Source organism: Acinonyx jubatus, chromosome D3 (genome assembly GCF_027475565.1).
Source record: "Acinonyx jubatus isolate Ajub_Pintada_27869175 chromosome D3, VMU_Ajub_asm_v1.0, whole genome shotgun sequence".
NCBI lineage: Eukaryota > Metazoa > Chordata > Mammalia > Carnivora > Felidae > Acinonyx > Acinonyx jubatus.
In genome coordinates, this window is record NC_069392.1 from 92012962 (window position 1) to 92022383 (window position 9422).

The following is a 9422-nucleotide window of genomic DNA, read 5'->3' on the forward strand; positions in this document are numbered from 1 at the left end:
GTGCAGGCCAGCTCCCCCTGGAGGCATAGGCCGACCCGCCTGGGCCCCTGTGCACTGGCTGGAGGCTCCGGCCTGGAGGGTTTTATACTCCGAATGCCCTGGGAGTCACGCGGTTGTACACGAGAAGGGCACGCCTCAAGGTATGGGAATCGCGTGTGCATAAAGCTGTTAGTTTTACAACGAAATCCAAGCCAGCCAGCCAACCAGAGCCTGCCTGGTATGCGCACACGTGTGTGCTCATGTTCAAGGACGCAGCCTGGTCTTTAAGCAAACCTTTTCTATTTTGAAAGTACTGTCCAGGTGGAAAACCTTTCAAGTACAGAAAAGGAAACAGGAGAAAACTCAACACGATCATCGCATCTAGCATTTTCTTTACTACAATCGTTTGCCTTGATTTTTAAAATTAATTTGTGACTTTTTAGCATATACAAATGGAAGATGAAGAAAAATTGCTAGAATCCTGCTCCCAAAGTTAACCACATTGACATTTCAGTGTGCTGTTTGTCTACCTATGCATATTATTTTAATAGACTAGTTTTTAGAACAACTTAAGGTTAGAGCAAAGTTGAGCGGAAGACGCAGAGACCTCCCTTAGATTCCTGGTTCCCACACACGCGGAGCCTCCCCATCAGGATCCCCAGCAGAGTCACGCATTTGCCACTGCTGACCCACGCCGACCCACCAGAGTCCCCCAGAGTCACAGTTTGCATCAGAGTAACTGGGTGGCCATCCCGTGGGTTTGGACAAATGTATGATGTCTTGAGACCACCAGACAGCATCACACGTAGTTTTGCTGTCCTTCCCCCCAGCCCGTCCCCTGACGCCCCCCTACCCACCACCCACGCCCCGGGTTCCTACTGTCTACATAGTGTTTGTTGCCTTTCCCAGTGTGGCCTTTCGCCGTGTGCAGCTTCTCACACTGGCCTCTTGAGCTCGGTGCCATGCGTTCCAAGTGCGTCTATGTCTTTTCATCATCAATGTCCAACACACAAAATCCAGATTGTGGGAAATCAGACAGACAACCTGGTTTCTTCAAAATATAATTTGTAAGAAAAGAAAAGAAATGGAGGGAACCTCGTGGTTAGAGACCCAAGAAGCATATCAACCCATCCCCGCGCGTGGGCTTGTTGGGTTACTAATTCAGACGAACGGGAGTCCACACAGACAGCTGTACACAGCTGATGTTTATGGAGTATTCACCTACTTTAGATGATGTGCTTTTTTAAGAATCCCTATGTTTTGTTTATTTTGTTTTGCTTTTTTTATTTTTTCCACTATTTTTTTATTTCAATGCAAGTTAGTTAGCATATAGTGTAACAATTATTCCAGGAATAGAATTCAGTGATTCATCACTTACGGAGAACAGTCAGTGAAGAGCCCCTGTCTTTTAGAACTACTGAGATATGATGGCAATGATAGGATGTCTGGGATTTGCATCAAAATGCTACAAGACAAAGGGGGGCACACGGAGGTATTAAAGGACAGAGCACGTCGGGGTTTATCAGCTGTGAGGCTGGAGTTCTGTGTGTGTGTGTGTTTGAAATGTTCCATAAAGATGCACAGAATGAGGCTCCTTTGCAATAAAAGGACCAGGGCCGCCTGTGCACCCGGGAGGGTCAGGCACAAGCCGCGACCCGGCCGTGCTTTTAGTTAGCGTTTACCGTCATTTGTAGCAAGTAGAAGAATGAGATGGCAGCAGGTGGTCTCCGGGCCAGAAAGTGCTCGGCACGGACTCGTGGGGACCACCTGTCCACGGGAGGGTCAGCTGCCCCCGCGCCACAAAACTTGCCCCAATTTGGCTCCGAACTGAGACCCTCTCGTCTTTTTTAACCACAACTCCTGGTTCTTGCTGCGCATGTTAGCGTGTTTCCTGAGCCCCTGCGGTCGGGAAACCGGCGTTTTGATGTGATGTCGCATGAAAGCCCACCCAGGAGAAGTCGCCCCTGGCCTGAGTTCCCTGTCAGAGTCCCGCAGACTTTGTCCCGGTGTCTGGAGTCTGGCCCCACTGTCCCAGCTGTGTCCAGAGTGCTTTTAGGATTGTTAGCCGTACGATTTTGTTTTACTTCAGGATTTCTTTGGATATCGTACCTCTTTGGAGATTTTTGTTTAGGAACCAGCCTGCATGCATGAATATTTTTTAGTTTAAATTGTTTTTGTTGCTTCCTAGTTATTCTGGGTTTTCTTGGAGAAACTTTGTCCTCTGTCACCTGTCCCTTGTCGTCCCGTAGCTGGGGAGCTGCTCAACCGACTGAGCCACCCAGGTGCCCCACATTTGCCCATTTTCCAAAGGCAAGCCCTTGTTGGCAACACGAATGGTCACCAAGTGACCAGGGGTGCCAGCACTTGGAGTGCCACTGTCCCCAGAGGGACACCCTGACAGCTTAGCCCCTAATGGCCACCCTGTTTGAGGGTGCGGCTGTGGTCCGGGACCCCAGACTCCCATCACCAGGCACATGGTGGGAGGGGTGCACGTGGCTGTCAGAATCGGAACAAACAGCAGCAACCCGTAAGACGGTCGAGACAGCAGTGGACGTGACCGTCTCAACCCACAGCACCCGAGGGCAGGTGGCCGCTGCCTTGCTGGCCTCCAAGGGCTGGGGCAGGAAAACCAGGCCTTGTAAAGATTTTAGCCCCAAGGGTTATTTTTGTTGCAGTTGTTATGACTAGTATGTAATAGTCCGTTGTTTACGTTGGACAGTGAAGAAAGCAGGACGTTGGCACTCGCGAGGAGCCGTCTAGTGACGTCGACAGCCTTAGAATGAGTCCAGAGCCCTTGTGTGAAACGCCGGAGGCCAGAAGGCTGAGCGCTTTCCTGCGGCCGCACTGGGGATGGGGTGTGGCTCCATCAAGGCCGTTAGTAGGTACTTTCTTTAAAAAGCTTGATTCTGAAAACTCCGATCTTTTGCAAGAGGGAGGAAGAAGACAAAAGTAACTCCGACCTGTGTCCCAGGACGGGAAGAAGCACACGACAGACGCTCTGGACACGGCTCCGATGCCATCGAGATGCCCTTCCTCCCGGCACTTGCTGGGAAGACGCGTTTTGGTCGTCCCAGAGTACAGGGCCCCCGCGTGCACGGTGCCCAACACCCACATCACTCCGGTTAGGCTGAGAGGCCGGGCCGGCTCATTCTTCGTTTTCCAGACCTAGAACAGTTTGTGCATACAGCAGGGGCTCAATAAATGCTGAAGAAGATGCAAGTTAGGACGTGAGCCACTGTCCTTGCCTAGCATGGTTTTCGTGCATCCAGGTCGAGACTCCTGCGTGCCGTCTGGGGCCCGGCCTTTCCTGGGCCTTGCTGCCCCCTGCCCTCCTGAGGAGCCGCCCCGGGGGCCCCCGTTTGCCGTTGCCTGTCAGACACGTCGGAGTACGGCCCTCTCGCTTGCCCCCACCTCGAGGCGGCCCAGCAGGGCCTCGCCCAACTGTGAGAATGAGGTCGTGGGTCGGGGACACTGTGGCCCAGGGGAGAGTCGGGGCCGGCTGCCCTGGCGGTCACCTCCTGGCGCTGGCCCACAGCCTCCTCTGCGCAAGGGCTTCCTGTTGGCAGATGTGTGGGGAAGTCAGCCAGCTCTGCGCGGCCGTCATCACTGTGCCTCTGTTTACCATCTGCTCCCGGACCTGCTCGCGGGGCCGAGCCGCTGCCACCGCTGTGTGTCAGGGCACCTCCGTCCTGGGAACCCGATGAGTTTACAGAAGCAGGACTGACGGACCTCATAAATGGGGAACACAGGGGTGACGGGGCTCCCACGGGCCGGTGGGAGGGAAGGCCTGGCCCCCCAAAGCCCGGCCCAGAGGGCAAGCCCGTGTCGCCAAGGCACACGCTGCACTGGGCCAGACGGGTGAGGGCTGTGCACCACGGTGGTGGGGGTCAACGTTCAGAGCCAGAGCCCCTGCCGTCCCTGTGGGCCGCAGTCATAGGCACAGAGAGGCTGCCCCCGGGCCCTGCCGCTCCAGCTCCTGCGGCCTCCGTGTGCACACGGCCCCAGGGGCTCGTGGGAATACAGCCCTGACCCCGCGGGCCTGGGTGGGCCCTGGGTTTTCATGTTCCCATCCGGCTCCCGGGCCGCGCCACCGGGCCCCTGTTCGCGGATGTGCACGAAGATACACGGGACCAAGGAGAAGGCCCCCGGGGCGCACGGCATCTTCCGGTCCTGCTCACAATGTCCGCTTTGCCTCCGGTTCTGGAACCCGCTCGCGGGCGGAGCTGCCCTTCCTCCCACGGGTTTGCTGTCTGCTGGACCAGCTGCCGAGCAGAAGAGACAGATGCCACCCTGGACTTTCCTCCCGGCCCTGCGGGGACAAAGGCAGCAGAGAAGGCAGGAGGACACCACCCCGTCCTCAGCCAGGCACACGTCTGCACGTGCACACACTCGCACGTGTGCACACACCTGCGCGTGCCCTCACACGCACATGCATGCACATGCACGCTCCCACCCACACCCAATGGGGGGGGGGGGCGTCCCTGCAGCAGCTCCGCCCTCAACATGAAGTGTGTGCTCGTCCACGGGAACCTGGTAAGTCCCGCTGTGGCTCAGCAGACAGGCAGGAAGCAGCCACCCCCCGGAGCCCCGCTCTCCGTGGGCAAGTGCTCTGGCACTTTCAGCGGAAAAGAACTGAGGCCACCTCAGTGGGAGGGAGGCGGGTGAGGGCCAACCCAGGGACGTCTGACAGGTCGGGACCGGGACCTGAGGACACAGGCTGGAGTCACGCTGCCCAAGCCTCACGATCCTGGCGTGTTTGGTGATAACGTGCCGCCTTTGGGTTGGGTGGCGTGGCTTCTTCCCCGGTCCTGGCCGCCGAGGCTGTTGACCTCACCTGCGACACCTTACGGGTTTTCTGGCTTGAGACGTGTGGCCCGATGTCCTTCCGACAGCCCGGCAGCACGTGACTTGCACTTACCAAGTTACTTCTCCATCTTGACGAAAGCCGTGTGAGGAGAGATGTCAAAACGTATAAATGAGGTAGAATGCAGCTGTCCTCGTGGCAGAAGAAGAAATACAAAGTATTCGGCTCCGCTCCTCAGCCTCCGTGAGAGGCCAGTTTTGCCTTTTCTGAATTTCCGGTCTTTTCCCAGCCCAGGCCCTGCCGCCCGTGACCTACAGGTGCCCACGTGGCCACTGCTCCCGGGAGAGTCTGCCGCTGCCGGGGGTCCGCACCTGCCCACGTACCCTCAGGTGCTCCGCACGCCTGTCTGTGTCCTCTCCAAACGCCCACGGTCTCGGTCTTGGGCCGGCGAGGAGGGTGTGCAGAGCACAGCGGAGCCGGCCCTGGGCAGAGCCGGGTGGGGGAATTAGCTCCCGCCGCAGCCCAGCATCCAATACGGAACAATCGTGTGGAAGGGATTGGCCTTAACTTCTGAGCTCCCCCACCACGTGGGTTGACCTGGCACATTCTCCAAGTGCAGCAAGGTTGGGACACGACGTGTCAGTTTGAGGGAGGGACGTGTAGCAGGACACCTTCAGGACAGCCGTTTCCTGGTTCTCCCCTCTCCCCAGGGGTGACAGTGTTCCAGGAAAGTCACTCTGGACTTCAGACAGGGAGCTCAGAGAGGGGACGTCCTGGTTTATTGCTTGTGCTGCGGGGAGTGTAACCCAGGGCTTAAGGTCAGGACTGACAGAGCGTTGAGCCACGCGGGACGAGGGGCTTGAGGAAGCCCCTACCCCTTGGGTCACCCCGATGGGCCCGGTCAGCCCTGCGGGGAGGAGTCTGAGCTCCCACCAGCTGGAGGGTTCAAGCCCTCCGGGCGGCCCTGACCCAGGGGGCCCTGACCCGCACCTGCCACTCAGCCTGCTGGAGCCAGGTGGGAGCGACTGCTGCCCCAGAGCCCAGGGGACCCTCGTCAGCCTGTCCCCTCCTTCTCTGCAGATGGTCTAACGGGACGAATCCACCAACGTTCCGTGCCCACTGAGCTCTGTCCAGGCCCTGACCAACGTTCCGTGCCCACTGAGCTCTGTCCAGGCCCTGGGTCGCTGCTCAGAGGCAGGTGGTGTTCAAGTGCGTTTCTGGGGGCGGAGCTGAGAGCTCAGCCTGGCTGCCGCCCCGCCCGCTGCCCTCGAGAACTGTCTCTGCCTGAAGGGAACCTGGAGGACAGAGGCCAGACAGGACCGCCCACTTGGGGGGGGGGGGATCACCCTCCTGTCCTCGTGGGGGGGTGGGGGTGGGGCCTGTCCTCCTGTCCCCCTTGGGGGGGGCTGTCCTCCTGGGGGGACCGTCCTCCTGGGGCAGCCGGCCTGAGACCTGGAGTCAGGCCACTGCTGAGCCGCCCCCGACCGAGCTTCCCAGGCTCTGCCCAGCTGGCCTTGCCCTTTGGAAAGCAGTGGGGACACCCGGCAGGTCCCCCCTCAGGAGGGGCTCTCAGGAGGGAGGGAGTCCGTCTAGAGTGCTTCTCACTTTCGCAGGAGCGTCTTCCAGGCGATTCTACAAGGAGGGCTTAGCCCTAGGACCTCTGAGCCTCTGGAGGGTCCCAGAGATGAAGAACCAAGGGCTGTAGAGCAGCCCCCTCCCAAACCGTGTCCACTCTGCAGGGCTGCCTGCCTGTGACAGTCGGGGACAGTGTCCCGTTCACCTCACAAAGCTGTTTCTGCAGACTCTTCCCAGGCTGCACTCCCCACTGCCCCACGGGTCTGGGGGGGCCATTGGTGCTGCCCCCACGACAGACAGCGGGGACCTAAGACTGTTCTAGGCCAGCCCTTGCCTGGTCTGGGCTCCTCTCCCGATACTTGGTAATAATTATTCGAAGCTTAGGGAGGGGAGGGAAAGAACCTCACACCGCACCAGATGGATCCCAGCCAAAGTCAGCAGCACAAGCAGCAGGCCTCGGGGATAAAACGGACCCTTCTGTGTTCGAAGTGGCTCCAACTCTGTGCTCCCTCGATGGAGAAGGGACACGGGAGCCTCGGTTCTGAGGCCTGGAGTGTTTGAGGCGGCGGCCTGGGCCCTCAGGTGTACACACCTGGGCGCCTGGCCCCGACATCCCCGGGAAGAGCTCAGTGGCCTTGCTCTGACTGCAGGCCCGGCGCGTTTTCCGAGAGCCAACTCGCTAGAACAGCATCAGTCGCCCTCCTTCTGATGTTTCCGGGGCCTTCCTGCAGCCCCTCAGTGACTCTCTGACCACCTCCTAAAGTTCGGGGCCCCCAGCCTCCCTGTGCCCCGTCCCTGCCTCGTCACCGCCACTGGGTGCCTAATACCTGTTTGCTGAGCGCGTGAAGGACGGCAGTGCAAGGGTGTGCAAGCTCCGGCTTCCGGGAGGAGGAGGGAGCACGGGAGAGGCGGCGGGCCGCTAGGCGGTCCCGGGCTCCTGGAGTCCCTGGCGGGGCCCCACCTGGGGCCCTCCTCGAGCCCCACCGCCCCTTCCCAAGAGGGCCCGCTCCTCTCCTGTCTGTTTGCAGGCTGGAGCTCCACACAGGACCCGGTTTGAAGACAGGGCCTCCCGCTAAACAAAGTAAGAAGAACAGTGGAACTGCCGGCTCGCTGCGTTGAGCGCCTGAAACCAGTACCGTATGCTAACTAGAACGCGACGGAAATAAAAGTTTTCAGAAAGAGAGCAGAGACAATGACAATAGTACGAGTAACGTTTGAAACTTCACCAGCCTGAACAGCCCATTGGGACCTTGCCGCACACACGGGGAGACGCAGGCCCTTGTCTTCTCCTTTGCTGGGAGGACCTGAAAGTGCAAACCCAGGCCAGAGCCGACAGCAGGTGCCAGCCTTGCCAAGACGCGCGGCAACATTCGGAGGCGTCCCTGGTAATTCACTCAGGATGTCACAACACGCACTAATGAGTGGAAAAGAGAACAGCCCCTCAGCTCTGGCGGCACCCACATCCTGTGGCAAGGAAAGAAAGACTCTCACCTCGGGCCCACAGGGAGCCCGTCTTGCCGGGATTCCAGAATGGAAAGCCAGGGTGGGTGGGGGCACCAGAGAAGCCAGCTGTCCTGGTGGGGCCTCTGTCTCCCGTCCCAGGGGGGAAGGGGACTGGTGTCCACAGTCACTCGCATCTGCCCCTGCCGTCTGTCCTGTGGATGTTTGTCCTGAGAGGAGACAACGCCTGGCTGAAACATGAACGTCTGTGGACTGAGCGGGCTCGGAGACATGGTTGACGTCCGTATCAGCTGACCCACTGACAACGTCCTTTTTCTGTTCCAGAACCCATCCCAGGAGCTCCCGTGGCCTTGCGAGGAGTACTGGTCAACGGTTTCCTCGGTTTGGGCTTTTCTCCTGTGTCCTCGTGGCCAGAGTCATTTCTGTCCCCGCTGTAGGACTCCCCACAGTGGGGTGCCCTCCCACAGCCCCTCCCAGGGACAAGGTGGCAGCTGTGTCATTACCATGACGTGGACCTTGATCCCTGGGTTAGGGCAGTGTCCACCAGGTTTCTCCTCATTTTTCAGAAGTGCCCTGGGGGAGGGTCTCCGGGGCTCTGTGAACATCGTGTTGCTCATCATACTTGCGTTGATTTTAGCACCAGTGACGAGGTTTATCTGCAGCCCCTCCCACTGCGGGTCTCGCCACATGGCAGGGCCCTGGGGCCACAGCCACCTGCAGAGGAGCCTGTTCGCAGCGGTGGCCTCCGTGGGGTCCCTGCCATGCAGTCACGGCCCACAGTCCCCTGTGCCTGGACCCTGTGGCGGGGATCTAGGGGCACATTGTCCCAGCACCTCACAGGCTAGATGGACACCTGGGAGGGCCTCAGAAATAACATCCGAGGGGATGAGCGCATGGTTTTACTTGCTCTGAACGTGGAAATCTAGCATTGGACCGCCTCTGCCCGAGCTACACGGATAAGGTTCTTCAACCCTTCTTTTTCAGCCCGTTCTACATTGGAAAGTAGCTTGTGTGAAAAGCCACGCGTATCCATCTTGCAAGATCTCCAGGACATCAGGCCAGGATGTCAGAGCCAAAAGCAGGCTCCGGTGCATTTCTGTGCTGGCTGGAGGGCCGCATGAGCACCCACACCGGCTGCTGGCAAGAGCGGGTGGGTGACCGTGAGGACCGCTCTTTGTGAAGAAGCTAAAGATAAAATGATGCACAAAGTGCACTCACATTTCCCACCCCTCCCCCCGAGGCAGGCTTTCGGGTGTGGGAAGAGCACCTTATGGAATGTCACAGAGATCTGGGAAGTCAAGGACGTCCCAGAAACCAACAAGGAACCTGTGTGATGATAGTGGTGGCTACTTAGCGGGCAGTCAGGAGGGTCCAGGTCAGACCTCTGACACGGAGAAGAGGGGGCAACCCACAGCCGGCCATTCTGGAGGAGGGAGAAGGTCTTGGAGGAAGAAGAAGGTCCTGGAGGAGGGAGAAGGTCCTGGGGGGGGGGGCATCGTGGGGCAAGGAGAAGGTCCTGGGATGGGGCATCCTAGAAAGTGAGGAGGTCCTGGAGGAGGGAGAAGGTCCTGGGAGGCTGTTCTGAAGGAGGAAGAAGGTCTGG